This window comes from Rana temporaria, chromosome 2 (genome assembly GCF_905171775.1).
Source record: "Rana temporaria chromosome 2, aRanTem1.1, whole genome shotgun sequence".
In the NCBI taxonomy this organism is placed as follows: Eukaryota; Metazoa; Chordata; class Amphibia; order Anura; family Ranidae; genus Rana; species Rana temporaria.
In genome coordinates this window covers 484,885,872-484,913,420 of record NC_053490.1, presented here as the reverse complement: position 1 = coordinate 484,913,420, position 27,549 = coordinate 484,885,872, and positions in this window count along the sequence as shown.

The following is a 27,549-nucleotide window of genomic DNA, read 5'->3' as shown; positions in this document are numbered from 1 at the left end:
TTCAGTGACGTTTCGTATTATAAAGTCAATGAGACTAAATCGTACATACTTGATCTTGGCATGGACTCGTCCACTCGCCAGCAACTTAAGCTACAATACCCATGTATTTGGGCAGAGCATAGCATTACATACTTAGGCATCCAGCTGACCAAATCAACTAAGACGCTGCTATTAACTAAATATTTACCGATCCGAACCAAGCTACAGACTGACCTCACCAGGCTGGTGTCCTTTGAGTTCTCCTGGATGGGACGCCTACTGTAGCAGCGTTTAAAATGTTTCACCTCCCCCAAATACTATTCTTATTCAGAACCATTCCCATACCTCTACCCCTTTATTATTTCAAGTCCCTACAAACGATTCTATCCAAATTTATTTGGCAAGGGAAGAAAGCCAGATGTGGCCACTCTCAATTAATCAAACACCGCTTAGCAGGAGGAATGGGATTTGTTGATTTCCAAGACTATTACATGGCCTCTATCCTTACGCAATCCAGGGAGTGGTTCCTACCCTCCCCTCCAAACACACTATGGAACAAATAGAAGCATTCATGGTGCCATGGGGTAATTTACCCTCCTGGCTATTCGCCTCCTTGCTAGGAAAGAAATCCTCTACCCATGTATCACCGACCATTGATGCGACCATCAGAGTCTGGTCCCGATTCTCAAAAATATCGTCTTCTCACCCCACTCAATCAAAGCTACCTATCCCCATTGACACCCTACGCCACCTCATAGAGTCATCTTCTTACACAAACTGGAAACGCAAGGGCATTACATACTTATCAGATCTAGTAGATAAGGATAAAGTCAAATTGTTTTCCTCGCTCCAAACGGAATACCATCTTCCACAATCTGATAGGTTCCTATATCTACGCACCCTTCACTGCCTTGCATCGCTCAATACTTGGTCATGGAAGATCCCCCAAATGGCCTGGATCTTTATTAAATCTCCTACGGCCCTTAGGAAAGGCATATCTTTATTTTATAACATTCTACATCAAAAAAGCACATACTAGTTCCACAGCCCTTCTGCGCTGGGAAAAAGACCTAGATCAAACCTTTTCACATCTCAAGTGGGAAAAAGCTTGCCGCTCCACGTACAAGGCAACCAGCTGCTCATCACTATGGGAACTTGCATATAAATTGACATACCGGTGGTACCTGACCCCTGATAGGTTGTCCAAATTTAACACAGCAATAAAGAACTCATGCTGGAGGAACTGCTGATATACTGGTGACATACTTCATACATTCTGGAATTGCCCCAAATTCCAACATTACTGGAACTCAGTTTTCAGTTTAAAACTTTCAATAGAAAAAAAACCCTCCTTAGCCCTACTATCCCTTGACATAGAACAGTTTCCGCAACCCAGCAAGACATGTGCATAATACATATACTGTACTTCTGGCAGCACGCCTTAGCATCACCAGAAAGTGGAAAGACTCAGATCCCCCTACGATTGCTGATGTAGTTCGCATTGCACACGAGCACTGCACATATGAGACGACCCTGGCATTAAGACAGGGAAGCAAAACAAAACACGCCCAATTGTGGCAACAGTGGATTGAATGGGTTGACTGTCCTAAACTTACTAAAATGTTCAACCTCTAACTTTGATATGGTTACTGTTTTCTTACATTGTTTTATGACTATTTGCCCAGAGATCGCCCTACAAGGAAGGGAGGAGTCTTTTTACCCGGGCACAGTCTTGCTCCCTTTTAGGGGTGCTCGGGTGAAATCACTCCCCCCCGCCCTCTGTTGCCAAATACTACCTTGACTATCCACCTTGCTCATTAATCTTCTAGTTCTAATACATTTGCCGCTTCACTGTTTTCGCGGCACATACCAAACTGTTGTATGTATTCTTTATTCTGTGTATTGTACTGTTATGTTTGTATCTTACAAACAAAAGTACATTTACATGTATTTACAAATGTATTTCCTCTGAATTTATCAATAAAAAATCTATTGAGAAAAAAATAAAAACAATTTTTCATAAAAAGCAAGAGAGAGACTATATACATACAGTATGGAGATTAAGCAAACAGATGGAAGGAAGGAGAGAAAATGGGGAACTTGCCTCGGTTTGGTTTGGCTCATTCTCATCCCCCACATCTAAGTTTATAAACTTTTTCCGGCCCCTGAATCTGCATGTAGCTTTCTAGCACAGAGACCTTGCATGTGCCTCCTCTCCGTTGTTGGAAGCTTAAATTTTCACAGTTGCTGTAATGATGAACCTTTTGGAGCCTCCCGTGCAGTAATACTGACTACACAGTCAATTATGCCTTTCCCTGATAGCCTATTCATCCTACAAAAAAAATAATGTTGTTTCTAAAATGTATATGAAAGATAAATACATCATTTCACGTTAAGTATTTACTGGATGCTGTATCATTCTAAAGCCTGCTAGATACACTTAAGAAAGAATTATAATGGCTCTGGTGATTTTTGTGGTTTGGAAAAGCTGTTGGAACAGCTTTGCACTACCGCACTACGGAGTAAGCAATATAATGCATAAAGTCTTGATCTAGAATAAAACAGACAGCGAGAGGCATTTCCATAGAAAATGACTAATTCTGCCATAAAGAATAACATATACATGGCAACACTGGAATGTAATGAGACCAACTTGCATAGAGTTTCAGAAAAAAAAGGCCATGTTTCAATTTAAAACCTAGAGGCAGAACAGACCTGGGGAGGAGCACAGTTAAAGAAATTTGTGTGAATACTTTATGTTTGTCTTTATATTAGGTACCAGATGTTGCAATTGGTGTAATTCCAGTTTTCAGTATTTTTATCTCCTTCAAGGAACTGTGGGGTGCGCTTTCATATTATGCTGGAAGAAGTAACATTGATTGACAAACATTAGGTCTGGTGCATTGTGCGCCTTGGTTTATGCAGCCCAGAAAAGAAGCCTAAAAACAGATGTGAAATGCTTATCAAAACCACTGATGTAGCATAAAGACAAAGAAAAACAGTCATTTAGGAAAGTGTACATAACATAAAAGCCGAATGGGTAAAAAATATGAAATAAAGACTTCTGTGCATTTCATGGATAAATCTGGAATAGATATGTGAGCATTTCATCCACTATCCCATCTAGGACAATATGTCTGAATTAATTGAATGTTCTATTTAAAGTGGAGTACTGGACTGGAACAGGAAATATTTTAACTGATTTATTATAACCAGGTAATAAGCATGCTTATGACCTCTTGCTGCACCTTAGCTCATTATAACTTTGTCTTGCAGGGAGGTTTTCTTTTTTTTTTTAGATCAGGTTTACAACCACTTTAACCACTTAAGACCCGGACCAAAATGCAGGTAAAGGACCTGGCCAGTTTTTGCGATTCTGCACTGCGTCGATTTAACTGACAATTGCGCGGTCGTTCGACGTGGCTCCCAAACAAAATTGGAGTCCCTTTTTTTCCACAAATAGAGCTTTCTTTTGGTGGTATTTGATCACCTCTGCGGTTTTTATTTTTTGCACTATAAACAAAAATAGAGCGACAATTTTGAAAAAAAAAATTCAATATTTTTTCCTTTTTGCTATAATAAATATCCCCCAAAAATGTATATAAAAACGTTTTTTTCCTCAGTTTAGACCGATACGTATTCTTCTACCTATTTTTGGTAAAAAAAAAATAGCAATAAGCGTTTATCGATTGGTTTGCGCAAAATGTATAGTGTTTACAAAATAGGGGATAGTTTTATTGCATTTTTATTAACCACTTAACCCCCGGACCATATTGCTGGTCAAAGACCAGAGTACTTTTTGCGATTCGGCACTGCGTCGCTTTAACTGACAATTGCGCAGTCGTGCGACGTGGCTCCCAAACAAAATTGGCGTCCTTTTTTTCCCCAGAAATAGAGCTTTCTTTTGGTGGTATTTGATCAAATCTGCGTTTTTAGTTTTTGCGCTATAAACAAAAATAGAGCGACAATTTTGAAAAAAATGAATATTTTTTTACTTTTTGCTGTAATAAATATCCCCCAAAAATATATAAAAAAACATTTTTTTTCTTCAGTTTAGGCCAATACGTATTCTTCTATATATTTTTCGTTAACAAAAATCGCAATAAGCGCTTATTGATTGGTTTGCGCAAAAAGTTATAGCGTTTACAAAATAGAGGGTATTTTTATGGCATTTTTATTAATATTTTTTTTTTTTACTAGTAATGGCGGTAATGGCGGCGATCAGCGTTTTTTTTTGGTACTGCGACATTATGGCGGACACTTCGGACACTTTTGACACATTTTTGGGACCAGTGCTATAAAAATGCATTGGATTACTATAAAAATGCCACTGGCAGTGAAGGGGTTAACACTAGGGGGGCGGGGAAGGGGTTAAGTATGTCCCTGGGTGTGTTCTTACTGTGGGGGGGGGGTGGCCTCACTAGGGGAAACCACTGATCTTCTGTTCATACATTGCATGAACAGAAGATCAGCATTTCCCCCCCTGACAGGACCGGGAGCTGTGTGTTTACACACACACAGCTCCCAGTCCCCGCTCTGTAACGAGCGATCGCGTGTGCCCGGTGGCGATCGGAAAAAATGAAAAAAGGAAAAAATATTGAATTTTTTTCAAAATTGTCGCTCTATTTTTGTTTATAGTGCAAAAAATAAAAACCGCAGAGGTGATCAAATACCACCAAAATAAAGCTCTATTTGTGGAAAAAAAGGGATGCCAATTTTGTTTGGGAGCCACGTCGCACGACCGCGCAATTGTCAGTTAAATCGACGCAGTGCAGAATCGCAAAAACTGGCCAGGTCCTTTACCTGCATTTTGTTCCGGGTCTTAAGTGGTTAAAGTGGTTGTAAACCTGATCTAAAAAAAAAAAGAAAACCTCCCTGCAAGACAAAGTTATAATGAGCTAAGGTGCAGCAAGAGGTCATAAGCATGCTTATTACCTGGTTATAATAAATCAGTTAAAATATAGCCTGGTAGCCTGCGAGAGACCCGACGTAGTATGACGGGCTCTCGCGCAGGAGAGCCAACCTGCCGCCGTAGAATGACGGCGGCAGGTCGGCAAGTAGTTAATAATTTTTTTGTACTACTTATGGCGGCGATCAGCGATTTTTTTCATGACCACGACATTATGGCGGACACATCGGACAATTTTGACACATTTTTGGGACAATTGGCATTTTCACAGAACAAAATGTTATAAAAATGACAATTGCAGTTTGGGAGTTAACCACTAGGGGGCGCTGAAGGGGTTAAGTGTGACCTCCTATGTGTTTCTTACTGTAGGGGGGTGGGGCTGGATGTGTGACGTCATTGATCGTGTTCCCCTATATCAGGGAATGCACGATAAATGACAGCGCCACAGTGAAGAACGGAGAAGCTGTATTTACACACAGCTCTCCTCGTTCTTCAGCTCCGGGGATCAGTCGCGGGACTCCAGCGGCGAAAAAAGAAAAATGAGGGTGCACATAGCGTGAATCCGTATAAAAAGTTTACTTTGCAGTAAATAAATAAAATTTACACTCACATTTAGGTGAACATAACAAGCGTTGTAAAATCAATCAAGCAGTAGGGTCAATGTTGCTAACCGACGCGTTTCGTTTTCATGAACGTCATCTGGTGATGTTCATGAGAACGAAACGCATCAGTAAGCAACATTGACTCTACTGCTTGATTGATTTTACAACGCTTGTTATGTTCACCTAAATGTGAGTGTAAATCTTATTTATTTACTGCAAAGTAAACTTTTTATACGGATTCACGCTATGTGCACCCTCGTTTTTCTTTTTTGCTCCATATACTCTGAGTCACCTACTATTGGAAGTTTCTATTGATACCATCTGGCTTGTTTCCTATCGATTGGTTCCATATTGATTATGCATTTGAGTGCTTGAGGGTTTCATTTACCTATCTAGTATTGGAATCGTTTTGGAGTCTGGACATCGGTACCTTATAAGCTTAATCGACCTGATAAGTGTATACTTACTTGGGTCCCATCCCTCTGGTAAGCCTCTCATCATTATTACCTGGTGGTGGATCTACTATCCAATTTTTCAACACACAGTCACTTTCAGTGGGATTGTTTTGATTTTCCTCACAGACTTTAATCAATATATTTTCACTGTGCTTAGTGGACTGTATGAGCACCTATGGTGTTTTCACTATATTTTATTATAAGACTCATTCATGCAGTCTTTCCTAATTTTTCATATATATTTTTTTAACGCAACACTTATTTTCTTTGTGTAAGGTGTATAAGCAACCCTACGCTTTCCATCCTCATCAGGAACCTTTCCCTAGTGCTAGTACTGTCCCTAACAGGCGGGGTACCAATAGAGACCAACTGGCCAAAAGAGCACCAAACCTGGGAGCCAGAGCCTTAAAAAAGTCTATGACTGACCCAAGATTGTCACCAGAGTCACATGGGGTGGCAGCATCCAATTGGATCGCTTCCCCAGTGATCCAGGAAACCATAGAGAAACCATATTCCTCCTGATTTTCTCTCCAACTGCATTTCCGTTGTGGACAGCACCCCCTGCAGTGAAGAAAGTAGGCTGGACCTGCCTAAACTTGAGTTCCCAAACCTCTTCTTTACCTCTTCACTTCCATTTTTTTTGGAGCGAGCAGTGCACATTAGTTGTGGCCATACCCTAGGCACGCCAAAAATCCCATAGTTCACAGTCCATCTTGGGAGGAAGAAAGAGAAAGTGACTACATCCTTAGTGGAACCATGGAAAATGAACATAGCCACTGTAATAGAATGTGAGGCTACGGCAGTATGCTGAGCCTGCATGGGATGGAGCAGAGGGAGAAGTGGGCTGCCGCGCTCTGGGGTAGTAACAGCCTCTGATTGGTCAGCTGCGGCAGCCCCCTTCTCTGATAGGTCCGTTCGCGTGAGGTAAAACCTGCACTGGACGAGCCTATATAAGGGAGAGGCTGAGGCGATTTGCTCAGTCACATCTCCTGACAAGCAGCATCGCCCGCCTCTCCCTCTCTCTCAGGATGAAGCGCGCTGTGCAGGACAGCCGTGAGGAGCTCTTATGTAGACTCCTAGAGAAGGCGGAGAGCAGGGGAGGTGAAGAGTGGCTGAAGCGTTGCCTGTCTGAGGAGAGTGGCTCTGTTTTATCTGTCAGCCCAGCTGCAGTACCAGAGATGAGCGTGGGCGCCCCCAGGAAACAGCCTGGAAGAAAAAAGAAATGTAAGACCAATAATTTAGCTCCTCAAGCTGAGGGAGCTGCAACAAGAGGTGCTTCTTGCCAGCAAGGGAGCAGCGCTGCCTCTTCCCCCCCTCCTGGGGACTTGGGTGAGCATGTTTTACCTGAAGTTGTTTTCAGTAATGTTAACCAGTTATCTGCATTTTCTAGTCTAATTGAATCTTTGTCTGTCATTGTGCAGCAGTTCAAAGGTATACATGATGCGGATTTTACCTCACAAAATGTAAATATGTATGTGCAACCAGGTGAGAGTCTGAGTACTCAGGCATGCACAGTAAGTCAGAGTGCACAGGAGACTGGTGCTGGAAATAGCGATAATGCTATTGATATGGAGGAGGTTGGTGTGGTGTGGCATGAGGCTGGTCATCCCTCTCTGCTAAATAAGGATGTTACTGTCAGATCGAGTGTGAGGTGTCCTGCTGTTAATAATACTTTACCCCTCAGATCCTCGGCTGCTATGGTCAGCGAGTCTTCCTTTAAGGAACCCCTCCCTTGCAGTTTATCCCCGCTGGGTTTTCATCTGTCTAAGTCAGTCAAAGAAAAAATTTGGAGGGGTGAATATCTCGATTTATTATCACTTCTCCCTGCTTCTAAGGAGTTTTTGGCTAAATCTGACAGGCAGTCCAGCAAAAGAACAGAGGAAGATAGGAGGAGAGCGGTTCCTAAGACATTTCAAAACTGGCTGCAAGCTTTCTGTATCTATTCAGCAGTTATGGGAGAACGCTTCCCGGGGAAGTGCTCAGGTTTATTCCAACACCTGGATATTATTGCGGAGGCCTTTCGCCACTTTGGCGGCTCCGCATGGTTCTCATATGACGAGAATTTCCGTCAAAAACTAGCTGTGCACCCATCGCTGCATTGGGGGGCTAAGGACGTTGGTTTATGGTTAAACCTTATGCTGCCACCTAGGCCCCAGTTCACCCCTCGCCCCGCTTCAAATGGTCAGAGTCCAGTCAGGAAGGGTGTATGCTTTGCATTCAATGAGGGTCAATGTAAATTCTTATTGAATTGTAGATACAAACATGAGTGTTCTTATTGTGGCGGTACTCACGCGGCGAGCAGATGTTTTCGTAAAGCTGCCGCTAGTTCCTCTCATTCAGGACCCAAGGACACACATGGGAAAGGCCCCGACTCCGGTGAGCCTGGCAAGAATGCGCCCATGGCTCGAGCGCTATCCAGACCACAGGATGGCGGCTCTGCTAACTGAAGGTTTTGCCAATGGTTTCTTAGTGCCATCCTTTACTGGTTCAGGGTGTACACCAGTTAAAAATTTACTATCGGTATCCATGCACTCTAACTTAGTGCTTGAGAAAATTTGCAAAGAATTGTCTGAGGGTAGGGTGGCTGGCCCCTTTAATGACCCGCCATTCTCTAATTTCCGGTTGTCCCCTTTGGGCATCGTACCCAAGAAAGAGCTGGGTGCGTTCAGACTGATCCACCACCTATCTTACCCACCGCATTCGTCACTCAATGACGAAGTTGCCTCTGTGGAGGCTCCAGTCTGCTACGCCTCATTTGATGAGGCTTTGTGTCTTTTGAGGCAAGCAGGGCAAGGGGCTGTGCTAGCAAAGGCTGATATTAAGTCGGCTTTCCGCCTTCTTCCCGTGCATCCACAAGGCTTCAATTCTTTGGGTTTTCAATTTTTGAATAAATATTATTTTGATAAATGCATGCCAATGGGGTTTTCTATGTCATGCTTTTATTTCGAGGCTTTTTCCTCCTTCTTACATTGGGTCGTGTCAGTCGTTATCCCTCAAGGCCTTATCCTACATTATCTAGATGACTTCTTGTTTTTAGGTCCCCGGGGGTCATCAGTGTGTATGGAAGCTTTACAGGTTTTCTTTGACGTTTGTCATGACTTTGGCGTGCCTCTGGCCCAGGAGAAAACAGTTTTTCCCACGACAGTTATTGAATTTTTGGGGATCACGGTTGACTCCGAACGAATGGAATTCAGATTGCCACAACAGAAGATACATAAAATGAAGTCTATGATTGCAACCTTTTTTGTCAGTAAGAAGGTGTGCTTAAAGGAGGCACAATCTTTGCTGGGTCTTTTTGCTTTTGCAGCCAGAGTCATCCCTATGGCGAGGGTATTTTCGCGCAGGTTCTCGTTAGCCATAAAAGGGATGGTGAACCCTTACGCTCATTTCCGAATTTCAAAAAGCATCAAGGATGATCTAAGAATTTGGGATGCTTTTTTAAATGAGTTTAATGGTTCCTCGGCCTGGCAAATGGACTTTATTAATAGTTCTCAGTTGGAATTCTTCACCGATGCAGCTGGCTCTGCTGGGTTCGGGGCTTTCTTGGATGGGCGCTGGTGCGCCCAGTCCTGGCACCCTGATTGGCTCCAGAAGGAGATACTTCAAAATCTAGTTCTGTTGGAGCTCTTTCCAGTGATTGTGTCGGTGGTTGTGTGGGAAGACATCTTTAGGAATCGTAGAATCTTAGTTCATACGGATAATAAAGGTGTCTTTTTTGCCATCAATACTCTGTCCTCTAAGTCTGATCCCGTTCTGAGGTTATTGCGTTTCCTTGTACTTCATTGTATGAACTGTAATATATGGTTGAGAGCTGAGCATATTGCAGGTAAAGAAAATAACATAGCAGATTCTTTATCTCGTTCACAGTTCAAGAGATTCCGAGAGTTGGCGCCATCAGCGGATCAACATGGCACCCCTTGCCCAGACTTCCTCTGGGGCTTAATTTGGGAATAATATTCCGGAATCTCAAGGCTTCAGTAGCGGAAAACACCTGAAGGGATTATAGGCTTTCATGGCACAAATGGTGCTCTTTCTGTCAACCATTGGGTTTGGATCCACTAGATGTATCTTCTTACGTGGCTTTGTCTTTTTTGTCCTTTCTCATTCAGTCTAATCTGTCCCCGGCTTCCATAGGTAAAATATTGGCTGGAGTTTCTTTTTTCCTTAAGTTTGCAGGCCTTCCTGCTCTTACCTCTTTCTTTCAGGTCACTCAGGTTTTGAAGGGCCTCAAAAAGTCTAGGCCCTCTTTAGATAATAGGCGTCCCATATCTATCCCCATTTTGATCGATCTTCTTCAGATCCTTCAAGATGTCTGCTCATCCAATTTCGAATCTTTGCTTTTTAAGGCTGCTTTCTCTATAGCATTCTTTGGAGCCCTTCGGTTAGGTGAGTTTACTGCAGCAAATAGAAACGCTTTTTCATTTCTCCGTTTTTCTCATGTTCAGTTTGACGTCGGTTCTGTCCGTCTGTTTTTGTCCAGATCAAAGTCCTCTCAGGTTGGCCAGTGGTTTTCTTTATCCAGTTCTCCTAATGAGGCTATCTGTCCCGTGTTTCATGTTCGTAATTATCTTTTGGTCAGACCATTGAGTAACGATTCCTTTTTTATTCATGAAGACTTGTCCTCTCTAACTAGGTACCAGTTCTCAGCTGTTTTGGCCTCCTGTTTGAAGCGCTTGAATTTATCTGGGTACCAATTTTCTTCCCATTCTTTCCGAATTGGCGCTGCCACCACAGCTGATTCTATAGGTTTTTCAGAGAGTAAGGTTAAAAAAGTGGGCAGCTGGGGCAGCAATAGATATAAGTTATATGTTCGTCCCAGTCTTCTAACTTTATGATTCTCTTTCAGATTTATCCAGGAATATCGCTTGGGTCATAGGTCACTCCTACGTGTTCTGGGCTTACAAGCACTCCGGATCCAGATCATACTCTGCTAACCTGGGGCTTGATCCTGATTTATTTTTAATTTTATGGTCAGGTGTTAGAGGTATGCGGTGGCGCAATTTAAAAGACCACCTAGCTTATTTGTCTTCTGTCTGGCCTCAACCCCAAGTGATAGTTATCCACGTGGGGGCTAATGACTTGGGTAAATTCAACACATGGGACTTGTTATGTGAAATGAAAAGGGATCTCTATTCCATAACTCAAATGTTCCCAGGTTCAGTGTTAGTATATTCTGAGATGGTTCCCAGGCTGTTATGGTCGCCGCATGGCACCCTTTTCTACGTGGATAGAATCCGCAGACGGCTAAATAGGACTATTCATAGTTTTATGCCTTCAATTGGTGGCTCTTCCTTTCGTCATTCCGAGTTAGAGGGTTTTTTGCCTGGGTTGTTTCGGGTTGACCAAATTCATCTGTCAGGCATTGGCCTGGACATTTTTAATATGGGTATCCAGTCCATGATCGAATCAGCCACGGTGGTGGGGGGGCCTCGGCCAACAGCTTCGCGGTTGGCCCCGGCCGGTGGGGAGTAGTCGTCCAGCTTTTGCTGGATGGACAGAAATTAATTTGATTTTAAAGTTTTAAGTTTAGCCAATTTGGCCTTTTGTAATTTAATTTATTTATTGAGAAAATTTTTGTAACCCCGCCCCCACATTTTATGGATGACACCGTGGCCAATTTTACCAAAGTTAAATAAAAATGTTGTATCAAATTGTTGTCTGGTCTCCTTATTCAATACCTCTGTACTAGCCCATGTGAGGCTACGGCAGTATGCTGAGCCTGCATGGGATGGAGCAGAGGGAGAAGTGGGCTGCCGCGCTCTGGGGTAGTAACAGCCTCTGATTGGTCAGCTGCGGCAGCCCCCTTCTCTGATAGGTCCGTTCGCGTGAGGTAAAACCTGCACTGGACGAGCCTATATAAGGGAGAGGCTGAGGCGATTTGCTCAGTCACATCTCCTGACAAGCAGCATCGCCCGCCCGCCCACCCTTACCTGTCAGTTTGTCATAATAAGTCATGGGGTCGTCTGTATGGGGGGAGTAGTCGTCCAGCTTTTGCTGGATGGACAGAAATTAATTTGATTTTAAAGTTTTAAGTTTAGCCAATTTGGCCTTTTGTAATTTAATTTATTTATTGAGAACATTTTTGTAACCCCGCCCCCACATTTTATGGATGACACCGTGGCCAATTTTACCAAAGTTAAATAAAAATGTTGTATCAAATTGTTGTCTGGTCTCCTTATTCAATACCTCTGTACTAGCCCAAGTCAGATAACAGAAGCTTAAAAAAAAGGAATTTGGGGATTTGAAGGAGGCTAAGAGCAATAGAAGGGATTTTTTTAAGTTAAGACAACATATTTGAATATGATTTTCTTTAAAAAGCAAAAAAGCAGAGTTCATTGTCACTTTAACTTTTTTTATTTAGTTTTAGCAATAATATACACACATCTCCAGACTTCACAACATAATATAACATGGACAGTATGTATAAGCAAGTAATACACCAGGATATGCAAAAACGGTATAAGTGTCACTTTAACTTGAGGGAAACAGTGTAGGGATTATGGCAACCCAGAGACCAGCCTCCCTTGATTTCTGAGAATATCGGAAGGAAACTAGATGAATAAAACACAAAGGTCATGAAGTTTTAATATGAACACTTACGGGCCAATTAGCAATGAGTGATTTCCAGCTTTAGTACTGTTTATGCTTTCACAAGAGGCCATAGTAAAACTGGCCAGTTGAGATTCAAGGCTCCAAACAACAATACATAGTTCACTAATGTGTAATATATTGTGTGCCTTTTTTATTATTATTTTGTAATTAACTTATGTATTACCAAAACGCGCTCAACTGCATGCGACCAATCCCAGCCTCAGAATAGTCAACCTGTAAATCTAGGGATTTCTCTATGTTCCTACACCATGACCACAACTCCTGCCAAAACAGTTTTTTTTAGCTTTGTCTAGAGTGGAGAAGAGTTAGAACCCTTGTAAAATGTTTCTTGCCATTTCTGTAGCCATTCACAAGATTTTGGCTTTTGGTGTGGTTACCAAGTTAGGAAAGTAGAAAAATCTGTCCAAGAGGGACACAGGCAGTAATAAAATATTTTTCTAAAGTACGGTGGAGAAGGTCCAGAACCTCTGTCAGGTTTTAATTATTGTCCCACAGATGTAAACATTTTTTGTTTGGCTACCATTACAAAAAGTGAGGTGAAGACATAAAAAACAGTCACCAATTTTACCCCTTCCAATGGATAACCAAAACAACAAAAAAAGCTTTTGGCTGGAGCTGGGCTCTAAACCCCGGTAACTCTTGCAGAAGAATTGGAGGGGCAAGAGGCAGGAAGTTTGAAGATGCAGACACAGAGGTCAAGGTAAGGAAGGCTTATTATCAGGTTACAGGGAAAGTTAATGTGAGGGTTGTTGGGATGGTTACAGGGTGAGTTGTTTTGAGGGTTTGGTTTACAGAGAGGGTTAGTTTTATAGAGAATTGGTGTTAGGAATACGGGAAAGGTTTTTGTTAGAGATAAAGTCTAATTACAGCCATAAAATAGCAAGATACAACTGATTAGCATATTACAATATATAATAACAAAAACAGAAATATTCATAATTAATGCAGAGACATCCCCTGCAGTCCTTTTTTGTCTGCAGCTGGATGTCCTCAGTCTGATGGTCAGCATTATTCAACCCACTTGCTCAGAGCCTAGACCATACAGAACCCACCTCACCCTATGACTAGAGCAGCATTTCTCAACCTTTTTAACACAGAGGAACCCTAAGGCCCCGTACACACGAGGAGACATGTCCGATGAAAATGGTCCGCGGACCGTTTTCATCGGACATGTCTCCTGGGAGCTTTTGGTCTGATGTGTGTACACACCATCAGACCAAAATCCCCGCGGACAGAGAATGCAGTGACATACAGGACACCGACGTTCTCAAACACGGAAGTGCAATGCTTCCACGCATGCGCGGGATTTCGGGACACTGGTTACACATCATAACCAGCGGACATGTCCGATTAGGTGTACTAACCATCGGACATGTCCGACGGACATGTTTCCAGCAGACAAGTTTCTTAGCTTGCTAAGAAACTTTTGTCCGCTGGAAACCTGTCCGCTAGGCCGTACACACGGTCGGACATGTCCGCGGAAACTCTTAAAATAACTTGATGCTGTAATTAACAGCCAGTGAGCCAATCAGGAGGTGGAGGGGCCGAGCCACCACTTCATGTGTGAATGAATACACAGAGCCACGGCCCGGGAGCTCGCCTGCTTGGGTGCCCCCAGGGCAAGCTGCTTGCTGTAGGGGCACCCAGCAGGAGGGAGGAGCCAGAAGTGCCACGTGGGACCCGAGAAGAGGAGGACCCGGGCTGCTCTGTACAAAACCAGTGCACAGAGCAGGTAAGTATGACATGTTTGTTATTTAAAAAAAATATTAATTTAAAATGATTATGCTATCAAAATTGTGCTGTAAATTGCCTCCAGCATTACTCATGTTTCTGCTTGCTGGAGTCTGCCATTTGCTAAAGCCCCTGAGCAGCAGCAAATCTTTAGGCTGTCAGCAGATTGGCTTCCAGTGGCTCTGATTTTTAGCAAAATGCCAAAAATAGAGCGCAACTAAGCAGAGCAGCAGGATGAGACAATGTATTACTGGATTTTAAACAGTATAGGCACTTATTTTTAATGTTTTCCATAGATATACAGTAAAACCTTGGACTGCGAGCATAATTCATTACAGAAACATGCTTGTAATCCAAAGCACTTGTATATCAAAGGAAATTTCCCCATAGGAAATAATGGAAACTCAAATGATTCGTTCCAAAACCATTTATTCATAGGTCCTTCAGTTTATAGTCCATATAAAAAGATTATAGCAATGTGATAGGTTGTGTAACCATAAAATATCCATCCACAAATGGCAGCCTTCACAAGGGGATTAGAAACAAAATTCAGGAGCTACAGAGTATAAAAGAGAAGAGAGATGCCTCTAAAGCCCTGTACATGCGATCGGTCCATCCGATGAGAACGGTCTGGTGGACCGTTTTCATCGATTAACCGATGAAGCTGACTGATGGTCAGTCGTGCCTACACACCATCGGTTGAAAAACCGTTTGTGTCAGAACGCGGTGACGTAAAACACAACAACGTGCTGAAAAAAAATGAAGTTCAATGCTTTCAAGCATGCGTCGACTTGATTCTGAGCATGTGTGGATTTTTAACCGATGGACGTGCCTACAAACGATCATTTTTTTTCTATCGGTTAGGAATCCATAGGTTAAATTTAAAACAAGATTGCTTTTTTTTAACCTATGGATAAATAACTGATGGGGCCCACACACGATTGGTTTGGTCCGATGAAAACGGTCCATCAGACCGTTCTCATTGGTTTGACCGATCGTGTGTACGCGGCATAAGTGTAGCGATATGTTGCTAACTGTTGTACCTTCATTAAATGTAACCACATTGCTACACCTAGAGGCGCCTCTCTTCTTTATACTCAGTTGTGACATGACGCTACTTGTATATCAAGACATCGCTTGTATATCAAGTCAAGATTTATTAAAACATTTTGCTTGTCTTGCAAAACGCTCTCGAATCAAGTTACTCTCAAACCAAGGTTTTACTGTATCTGCAAAAGGGTCCAGCCTGAAGTAATCTAGCAGGACTTAATTTTCTGGCTAAAGTTCTACTTCAACAATGAAAGTTTGTGTGAGTGGGCTTTTGGCATTGCTCTCTGTCTCAATAGCTCTGTGCTGAAAACTAAATTTAGCAAACTGACATGTTCCTATTTGTCCTGCTTGCTGTACTTCAGTAGACATCCCAATTATATCTTGGCATTCCAAGCAGACATTTGTCTCCAATAGCACTTTCTTGTTTTAATTGTGTGATAATGATCAAATAATATTTTAGGTGTCTAAAGGAATGAAATCAGTATGAAAGGGCATCATTATTTATGAGTGCCTGGGGCAGCTTGATCACTAAATACAGCCCTGCACCAAAGAGATGTATAGTCCATCAATGACTTGAACACTACGCGAAGAGGCGCTCTGCAGATCCCGGGTACCGCACTAGACACCTGCGAAAAACATAAAATCAGGATTGAAGATGCCATAATGGCAAAGTTTTGTCTATAAACTTGTCTTTAGCTGCAGCATAAAGCCTCTCTGAAAGCCTAGATTCAGCATGAAATAAAAAAGAAGCCTTTAAATAAACTGCATTATGTTAAACACGGTCACAAATTATATGATTATAAGAAGAAGAAAAAAAAACTTGCGATTTGTTCACTTCTTCATAGCTCATTAAGAACTATTCACTGCAAGTGATTAAGATGATTTGAACAGTACATGACTACCTAAAAAAATCACACAAAATGTTATCTCGCTTCGGAAGGCGGCTCCGAAAATAAAAATAAAATAATTTGTTTTAATTACCAAGATAAATGGCTTTCAACTGTTCTAATTACAATATTTCTTCATAACAAGCAAAAGTGTACCAACAATTATTTTTAAAAGCAATTAATTTTCAGTGCAGCATTAAACCTTAGAAAGCAAATAATGTGTTCGCTTTTGTCATTTAATGAAGTGCAAGGCTTTTAAAAGGAGCAAATGGGAAACCCTTTCTACATAAAATGCAATGTTGCCACAAGGAATTGTATCACTCAAGTGTTATCTGATAATATAGAAATATCCATTGTATAGTTATATATAGTATTTTTGGTGGAAGGTTTCCCATGGAGTGGAAAGTCAATACAAAAAAAATGATCTGCTTCATTCTAAAACATTCTATTAATTTTTATTTTCTCAATAAAGAAGTGAGGACAAAAGCCTTCATCCCTGAAGGCAAACACAACCAATTTGCCTGTTACTGGCAGGGACAGTTTTCAGTGGTCTAAGGGCCAGATTCTCAGTCAGCGGCGTATCTTTGCCCGGGCGTAACGTATCCGATTTACGTTACGCCCCCGCAACTTAGACGGGCAAGTGCTGTATTCTTGCTACGTAAGTTACGGCGGCGTAGCATAAATCGGCCAGCGTAAGCCCGCCTATTTCAAATTTGGATCTGGGGGGCGTGTTTTATGTAAAACTACTGTGACCCGACGTGATTGACGTTTTTGCGGAACGGCGCATGCGGCGTTCGTGGAATTTCCCAGTGTGCATTGCTCCAAAGTACGCCGCAAAGGACGTCATTGGTTTCGACGTGAACGTAAATGACGTCCAGCCCCATTCACGGACGACCTACGGAAACGATGTAACTTTTTCATATTTCGACGCGGGAACGACGGCCATACTTAACATTGGTACGCTGCATTTATGCCTCATATAGCAGGGGCAACTTTACGCCGGGAAAAGCCTAACGTAAACGTCGTAACTTTACTGCATCGGCCGCGCGTACGTTCGGGAATTCGCGTATCTAGCTAATTTGCATACTCGACGAGGATTTTGACGGAAGTGCCACCTAGCGGTCAACAAAAAAATGCAGTTAAGAATGGATCTAATGGATATCTATGCCTAACTGATTCTAAGAATCTGGCGCATAGATACGACGGGTCGGATTAGGACTTACGACGGCGTACATGGCGCTACATGGCCGTCGTAAGTCCTTTCAGAATCTGTCCCTAAAAGTGCACAGCACAAAATGTGGCCCAGTGAAAAGTGGGTGTTGCCTTAAAGCGGAACTACACTGCATCTGCGTACCACAAGTAAAAGCACTATATAATTAATTTTTAATATTCAGAACAAACTCCCCCCATCCATCTGTGTCTTCATGCATTATTTTGTTGAGAAGTCACTTCCAAAAACACCCTCCTAGCATTTTTGGCCATGGCCATCTTGAGTAAGGGCAGCTCATTCATGTAGCATTTACTTCCTGGAATTCATCTGCCCTTAGCTCAGGCATGTAGGCAGGAGGGTGTGCTTAGCTGAGAAGATCCTCCTCCCTAGTGAAGACTCCTGGGTTGTATGACCTCATTCACCAAGGCCAGAACCCAAGAAGGAACTGAAGAAATGTAAAAAAAACCTTACAAATTAGTAACCTTACCTTATAAGTTAGTGCAAAGTCTGTAGAATAGTGTTCACAAATCCACCTTTGGTACCTTGACTGGGTAATCAACAAAGGGGAGCCCTCAAATTGTTGTTATAGAGTTACATGTGGCTGCAATCCCCCTTGTAAATCATCCATCAAAGAGCCCAGCTAGGTTGCCTCCCCTTGTATTTTAAGACTACTATAAGCTGGCAGAGCCATTAATATCCAGGAGTTGGCAGCATTAAAGGGTCAGTAAAGGAATTTTTTTTTTAGCTAAATAGCTTCCTTTACCTTACTGCAGTCCTGGTTTTATGTCCTTATTGTTCGTTTTTGCCCTGATGTTGCTGTAAATCTTCTCTGTTCTGGACACTTCCTGGTTGTCTGTTGCCTGATGACCACAGTACTGGGAGATTTCTCACGGTGGTGACTAATCAAGAAGGTGTGATTACTGTGTGTAAAACGAAACTGGATTGGTGCTGAGGAGTTTTAGACAAAGTATCACTGCTCTCTATTGGCTGACTGCCCTCTAGTGGCTCTCTGAACATCAGAAAACCAGCAAACAACAGCAAAAACTAAACTAAACTGCAGGCACATTATATGATTGGTTTTTATCTATTTTTAATCATTTTTAAAAGGAATCAGTTAACTATTATGTCTCTATACCCTGTAAACAGTCATTTCAGCTAAACAATTTTTTTCCTTTAGTGACCCTTTAACTCCTTCCTAACCTTCTGGCAGCCAAAATACTAAAAACAAATTTTTATATTTTACTTGGTATAAGACGTGCAGAATTCTAACATGAAGTAGAACCTGGTGAAGTATATACCCCCAAGTAGGCACTTGCTTACAACCAGGCAACAACTATGGTGTCTAGTTAGATAGAATCAGCAAAACAGTGCAGTCCTTACCTAATGAACTGAAGGTTTGATGAAGGTTCATAGTAGAAGTGGAAGTGTCAGGAAGTGTCAGTCCCGCCTCCCGTTCTCTCTGTTAACAGGTATTGACTAAGAGCAGAATGAGTCAATGGCTCTCAACCAAGTCTGTGAGAGTATTGAGTATTTAGGGGGGCTGCAGGGAAGCTACATGTAAACGTTTTTTTACCTTAACTACTTGCTGACCATAGGATGTCCATGGGTGTCCTTGGTTTGTAGTGGTTATACCAGGATGATGTCTGCAAGCAGGCATCATCTCACTATGAAATTTTTCAGGTGGTGATTCCCTGTAATGAACAGCCACTCGGTCACTTCTGCGTGTGTAACGGAAGGGAGTCCCACCCCCCCTCCCGCCTATGACTTTGCTGGGCTCTGTCATCTGATCACGATGCGACTGGTGGTGACGGCTGCACAGAACAGAGAGACAGGAATTGACGTTCTTCCTCCCTCTCTGTGACCCCAGAAACAGGAAGTGATGAATATGTCGTCACTTCTGGTTCCGCCTCTCCGTTTACCTGGCCGTTAGTGGCTGATCAGCTGCATTGGAGGCCAGAGGAAAGATTTGGGATAGACCCCAGACCCCAGATCTCTCCATAACGAAGACCTGGCATGGCTCATGCTGTCACAAGGGATGTTGTTCATCTACCCCTCTCTCCTCATTGGCTCACTGAATGTAATTGACAGTAGCGGGAGCCAATTGCTAACACTGCTGTCTAAACCAATGAGGAGGAAGAAACCCAGGAGAGCCGCTGCTCTCACGCACATCACTGGATCAAGATGGGGCTTGGGTAAGTATTAGGAGGAGCTGGGAGGGATGCTGCACACAGAAGGTTTTTTACATTCATGCATAGAATGTATGAAGGTAAAACAATTAATCCTTAACAACCACATTAATGCAAGGAATGCATTAAGGTATGAAAACGTTCACCTTTACAACCACTTAAAAGTGGTATTAAACCCAAAAGCAAACATTTTATATTGCAGCTTACCCATTCTTAGATGTGATTGTTGCATTAGTTTCCTTTTTTTGGCTTTCTTTACTTTATTTTCACCTGGTGATCTGGACAGTAAGTCTGTTTACCACCGACAGAGGTGCTTACAATGATTAGCTTTTATTTATTTATGTAATGACTGGCGGACCCTATCATAACGCCTGTGTGAGGAGGGCATTAGGTTTCTTTTATTCAGGCATCATCAGTTCAGTCATGTTTATTGGTAAGAAAAATTTGAGGAAAACGGATTCAGATTTACATATCCACTTACAGTTCAGTTCAGTTTACATCAATTTACACATCCATCTTCAGTTCAGTTCAGTTTACAGCCGCTTAAATTCGTATTTGCATCTGTTTTTTTTTCAGTTGTTATAGAAACCAATCGTAGGTGACAAAAATATAAGCAAAAAAATGTTATTGTCAAAAAACGGACATACTGCAAATGAAACAGTTGTAAATGATTCAAGAATCATTTTTTTTCTTAACATAGTGTAATAAATAAATTGTTAAATCAAATAAATAATGATATATATATATATATATATATATATATATATATATATATATATATATATATATAAATACAATAGACATATAAAAGGTATCCCTAAAAAAAAAAAAAGTAGGGATATAGCAAACAAATATAGCTGGATTCACGTAGGGCGGCGTATGTTTTGGCCGGCGTAGCGTAGCGTATTTACGCTATGCCGCCGTAAGATAGAGAGGCAAGTGCTGTATTCACAAAGCACTTGCGTCCTAAGTTACGGCGGCGTAGCGTAAATGTGCTGGTCTAAGAGCGGCTAATTCAAATTGTGATTGGGTGGGCGTGTTTTATGCAAATGATTCGTGACCCGACGTGATTGACGTTTTTTACGAACGGCGCATGTGCCGTCCGTGGACATATCCCAGTGCACATGCTCCAAATTACGCCGCAAAGACTTATTGTTTCGACGTGAACGTAAATTACGCCCAGCCCCATTCACGAACGACGTAAAAATTTCAAAATTCGACGCGGGACCGACGTCCATACTTAACATTGGCTAGGCCAGCTTTTTGTTGGACTAACTTTACGCCTGAAAATGCCTTACGTAAACGGCGTATCTTTACTGCGACGGGCAAGCGTACGTTCGTGAATAGGCGTATCTCGCTGATTCACGCATTCTAGGCGTAAATCAGAGTACATGCCCCTAGCGGCCGGCGTAAATAGTCAGCTAAGATACAACGGTGACCGCCGTCGTATCTTAGCTACATTTAAGTGTATCTCAATTTGAGAATACACTTAAATGTACGCTGGAGTAGATAGAGTTACGACGGCGTATCTACTGATACGCCGGCGTAACTCTCTCTGAATCTACCTAATAAGATACAAATAATTAATTAAGATGCTTAACAAAATGAATAATAATAATAATAATAATAATACATTTAATAATTAATTCTTATTTTATAGTACGTATTATTGTAATGATTTACTAAACAAATAAAAAGTGTTTTTAAAGATATTCATGTCAAAAGAAATATATGTAATAATAAAAAAAATTAAAAAAGGAATACAGAAGAAGAATGTGGGTAAGATAAGGGCATTTATTAAGGGTTATATTTCACAAATCGTTAGCACGCAAAGAAGAGTAATGTAACCAAGTTTGCCATGTATTTTCAAAAGTAGTCAGGTGTTTATTCAAAATGCAAGTAAATTTATCGTTGATCATAACCCAGTTCAACTTTTGTATAACATATTCAAATGTTATGCCAGGTTGATGCCAACAACATGCAATGGATATTCTAGCAGCTAAGATTATATAATAAATGTATCGTTTGGTGTGTTTAGGTAAACTCATATCACATTTTTGAAAAAGAGCAATGTCAGGGGATTTTATAATAATTTATCTTGGTAAGTCAAATATTTTTATCCGAAATGTACATATTTTAGGACATCGCCACCAGACGTGTACCATAGAGAAACGGTTGTAAATGGATGGCATCCATTATATTAGTTTGGTTCCGTCTAAACAGAAAAGGACACAGATGTGTTTTATTTAACAAAACAGACCTGAACGGGCTAGTTACCCGTTTACATGTCCCGCCTCTAGACATACATTGTGGTTCAGTCAGGATCCGTCTGAAAAATTGACAGACAGATGTAGATTGAATGCCCACGTGAATACAGAGGGGGAATTTCTCCAGACATCAATAAAAAAGCTGAAAGAGGATCAAACTCTTCCACACTCTGCCCAAAGCTTAAACCGGTTTTAGCTATACATACACATTAAAGCCCTATACAAGGTTTCCTTACTTACACATTCTTTTTTTTAATTTTTTGCTTTGTGGAATCATTTAATATTCCAGCCTATTTCAGCAATATCTTCTGTCTAGATGATATATCAGATGAGAAAAAGAAAGTCATGTCCCTTCGGGCTGCAGACTCGGAATATATCTTTCTCCCTGTGTGATTTACCATGCCAATAATTTTACTGGTAATCGTTTAGTAATTTGATTTTTTACTTTGCTGAGGTGGTAAATAAGCAGCATGTCACAGCTTTAATTATGATGAATAGGTACATTTAAAAAAGATGCCAGTGCACTATTAAAGTGATTTGACTGCTAGAGTATCTGCCAGAACATCTATCCCATACATGTACAGTGATAAGTATCTTAGTAAAACCTTTTCCTGCCTTTTCTTATAAATAAAATAAATTATTTAATTTTATATTGGTTTCTAGGGGAGTTTACGGCTGAACTTGCTGGGTCCTTTAAATCCAACATTGGCCTTACATTATTACTACATTTCTCATGAATTACTGGGTACGGTTTTACGTGGGTATACACTCCTCCGAGCTTTAACATGTACATGCATATGGACGTACACTCCTCAATGCAGACAGTCTGCATTGAGGGGCATACATTCGTATGTATACGTATGTTTATTTTTCTCAGCTGTGCATATCGGTGTGCAGCCATATCAATTTATACAGGTGGCTGTATGCAACACATATGGCCAGGGCTGGACTGGCACAAAAATGTTGCCCTGGACTTCAACCAGACCGGCCCACTTTAATTTTGCAAGCACACACAAAAACAATATATAAACTATACACAATTGCACCAAAAAAAATAATTAAAACATTCCACTATTGGGCATTGGACAGGGCATAACCACACCAGTGCCCATTAATGTAGCCACACCAGTGCCCATTAATGCAGCCTGATCAGTACCCATCAGCGCAGCCACACCAATGCCCATTCATGCAGCCTGATCAGTGCCCATCATTGCAGCCACACCAGTGCCCATTAATGCAGCCACACCAGTGCCAAATAATGCAGCCTGATCAGTGCCCATCAGCGCAGCCTCATAAGTGCCCATCAATGTTAGTCGCCCCCAGTACCTAGTCTGCACAGCTGCACAGCTTCTTTTACCTAGGTCCCGGGTGCAGGTGGTTCCTCTGGAGCTGGGAGCCCGGGACCAGCTGTACACTGCTCGAATATCTGGAATATCTGGTCCTCCCCCTTCCTCCTGGGCACCACAGAGCTGGGTAACTAGGGCTGGAGGAAACTGGAGGGGGGGTGGGGACACCCAAATCCTGTCCACCAATCAGCTAATCTCCCGACTCCAAATGTGTAGCTGTTTAGAAAAAAAAAACTGTGTTCAGTGGGGGCTGGGGGACAGAAAGTGGACTATTTCATCACTTTTGGCTTTTTAGGTGGATTAATCCCAGCCGGCTCCAGTGTACTAATATAGCACAGGCTGGCCTATAACTGTGTAGTGCACTGCTGTGGATTCATCTGCCCAAAGCCGAAAGTGATGAAATAGTCTGCTTTCTGTCCCCCCGGCCCCCACTGAACACAGGGGGCCCTTAGAAGTTTTTTTCTAAACAGCTGCACAGCAGGAGATTAGCTTATTGGTGGACAGGGTTTGGGAGTCCCCGCCAAGTCTACCTCTGCTGTCACTGAAACCAGCCCACTGAGTCATCGGCCCACCGGGAAACTCCAGGTAGTCCCGATGGCCTGGAGTACATGCCTGCATATGGCTCTTGGTACCAGAGTATGCCATATTTACATTATCTGCACCAATATGCCTGTGTGCATGAGGCCTCGAAAAATACCTTCTTCCTGCTGTACAGCATTTTTCTGACTTTGGTACAAGTCTCCCTATGGCAGTACTGGTTCAGCTTCACATGCCCTTATTTTACACTACCATATTTGCCGGCGTATAAGGCAGCTGGGCACATAAGATGACCCCCTAATATTCAGTTTAAAACGGTTGTTTTGTGCTCTACTCACCGTATAAGACAACCCCCTTGTGCGGTAATACCGTTCAAAAACGAAGAGGCGGGTGCTCTGTAAAGCTGTATGTAATTCAGTATATGCGCCTCTCAGCCAATCCCGGTGGGTGATGCAATCTGTTGATGACTAGAGCCTGCTAAGCCTGCTCGGATTGGAGTAACAACCTCTACATAATGTAGCCTGCTCGGATTGGCAGAAGTTGTTACTCTTATACTCCAGCTGCTTCACCCGGCGTATAAGATGACCCCCGGTTTTTGGCTCTGTAATTCCGATGTAAAAGGTTGTCTTATACACTGAAAATATGTTAGTTTGCCTGTTAATCCTAACAATGATCAGAATTAAATAACCTGATTTGCCCCAATAGACTTTGATGGAATTTTCAGCTAAATTCAGTTTTAAAGAATTACAAACAGGATTCACCAAAACCTTGCCGACTCCAACCCAGGCAGATTCATCCATCCCAACTGATTGTTTGCTTTACAGGGAGACCTTTCTTCATTTTGTTTAAATAACAACAGGATAGCTTTAAGGAATAGTGTTGAGCAGAATACGCCATATTCGATTTCGCGATATATCACGAATATATAGCCGAATATTCGAGAAATATTCGCTAAATTCGAATATTCGTGATATTTTATCGAAATGAAATGTTTGCGAAATTTCGCTATTGCGAATGCGAAAATAATTGCGAAATTTTGACAACTGCGGTAGGAGCACTCTGATTGGCTCAGAATATTCGTGATATTTTATCGAAATTTCGCAAAATGCGAATGCGATATTTATTGCGGAATTTCGACAACTGCGGTAGGAGCCCTCTGATTGGCTCAGAATATTCGTGATATTTTATCGAAATTTCGCAAAATGCGAATGCGATATTTATTGCGGAATTTCGACAACTGTGGTAGGAGAACTCTGATGCAAAAGAAGGGCGGAGAAAATAATCGCGCGATATTACGATTGCCGAATAATCGCATTGCGATTTTTCGGCAAGATAAAATGATCGCTTCAGCTACTCGGCCCAAGGTCTCTAATCATACCAGCAATGCTTTTAGACGTTGATGGAGATCTCTAGGATGTGATCTGTTCTAAAAATAAAATTGAAAAAATTTGAATATTCGGAATAGCGAATATTCACCGCGAAATTCGAAATATATCGCGAATACTCGAATATGCCATATTCGAGCCGAATATTCGCAATACGAATATTCGTGAGCAACACTATTAAGGAACAACTTAATCTTTAGTAAAGTTGTCCTTTACTTAATCACCACACCCCCTCCTGAGAGCAGCCCAATTTGAATACCTATTTTCCCCTAACCAATGACCTTTCCCTTGACAAGACCTTGGCTATCTCTTCTTATTACTGTGTTCATTTTTAGGGGTGAGCCATATTTTGAGGGACCATTGGAGGCTGCCATAGGAATGAATTGGGTCACAATGACGATGTGTAGTATGAAGAAGAGCTGGCCAGAATAATTTTGGAGGAAAGATAAGAAGGGGGAAGTAATTATTATTCCAGATGGGCTGCACTCATTGGGGCAAATGATTTATTTAACTTTGCTAAAGGTTTTTTAAAATCAAAAACATGTATCCATGGAGAATGCTTAGCCTGCTTCTTTTTCATTTTTAGGTAAGTGGCTTTACATCTGCTTAGAATCAAAGTCCTTTTTCACCGTCCAATGCTGCTGCATCAAATACAACAACAGTAAGTTAATTTTACTGGCAAACTCTCTTGGAAAGCATAACTACGTTGTTTGAAAATATGCCACACATACCACATTAAGAACAGAAATGTAATTTGATATTAATTTATATCTCCATCTGTCCACGTTCTCCTTGTCAGCTAAAAGCCAGCCATGTTTGACTGATGAAGATGTTTATGAGTCCAGAAAGCATTCCTAGTCAGTATCTTTCAATTACTGAGCATTGTTAATACCTGAGATTTTGAATTTGAGGGGAAAAAAAAAACAATACTGTCCATCTGCTACCTTCCTTTATGAAAGATGCCTTAATAAACATTTTCTAACCTGTAAAGAAATGATTTAAGCTCTATACAGTTGCTCACAATTAGAAGTCTATAAACTTGCAAAACAGCTAAGGGGTGAGATTCATATTTATAAAGTTTATGCATCAATTAGTCTTGAATTGTTTCTGGTATCAGGTGAAAACAATCATCATTATCCTCGTCATTTCGTTTGAAGACACAGAAGGAAATGATTGGAAATCTCTTCATCATAGATTGTTGTCACCCAAACAGGTGTCCCCATTGGAAGAATTGCCTTAAACATGTGTCCAAGTGACAAAGGTAATTCCCCATTATTTTCTGCCATGATAACAATGGTCACACTGACTAATGCAGATTTGAACCTCCACAATAGGAATGCAAACAAAAAAATGAAACATAACAGGGTTTTTTATTCTTTCCCATGATGACCATACCATCCATAGAAATTAGCATAGTACATGTTATACTGTATAAGTGAGCCTTAACTATATTCATTCAGATATTTGTCATATCTATTACCAATATACGCGTATGAAGAGTCTACTTTATCATCAAACAGAACAAAAGTTGATATATTTAATGCAATCCAGTATAGTTGAATCAAGTAGATAAGATGTCATTGTATATTATCCATGAAGCATTCATTGGAACTTTTTTAAATAACTTTCAAAAATAAACTAAAGGCAAGTTAAGTGGTCCTATAATTGGTGATGTTCAAAGTTAGTACATGCAGTTCCCGAGTTACGAACACCCTAGTTACGAATGACTCCAACTTATGAACAGGCCTCAATGCTGGCCGCTTGTGCTCCACGCTGGTCCTGGATACCTCTGAGCAGCTGTCTTGCAGCTCCGGACATTTCCCACACTGCAGTACTATATGTACTGCATGGCCAGAAGAGCCCCAGATAACATAAGTGAAGGCCCAGACGTGCCTGGAACATATCACATCCCCGCACAGGCTGAAGTTACACTTAGAAATGCACTGCTCCTACAGTCCCCATTGTATTTGTAACTCTGGGACTGCCTGTAAAGAAAGGGGAAGAAGGATAGGATGATGCTAAATATTAGGGAAGTAGAGTACAGGGTGTCTTGTAAGAGTATGGAGAAAAAGAGAAGAGATAGAACAATTATAAAAAAAGGCCACTGGGGGGTTAACTAATATCAGTGAAATAGGAGGGTTGTGTCAGTTGCTGCAATAGGCAATTCCTGCTTATTCTGTTCCAGCTACCAAATGTCTCCGTTCCTCTGAGTTTAGGGCATTCTCAGGAAATGTGAAGGAGAGATCTTTTTTCCCTTCCACATCACCAACAGTGTTTTGGTAAAGACAGTGTAAACTTGTGAAGCTGCGATTAAGTTCTGTACAACCTTGTTAGTATCTTATATTTGTATTTTTGGATCCTAGTACAGATTGATGATTTTAAGGTAGATATTG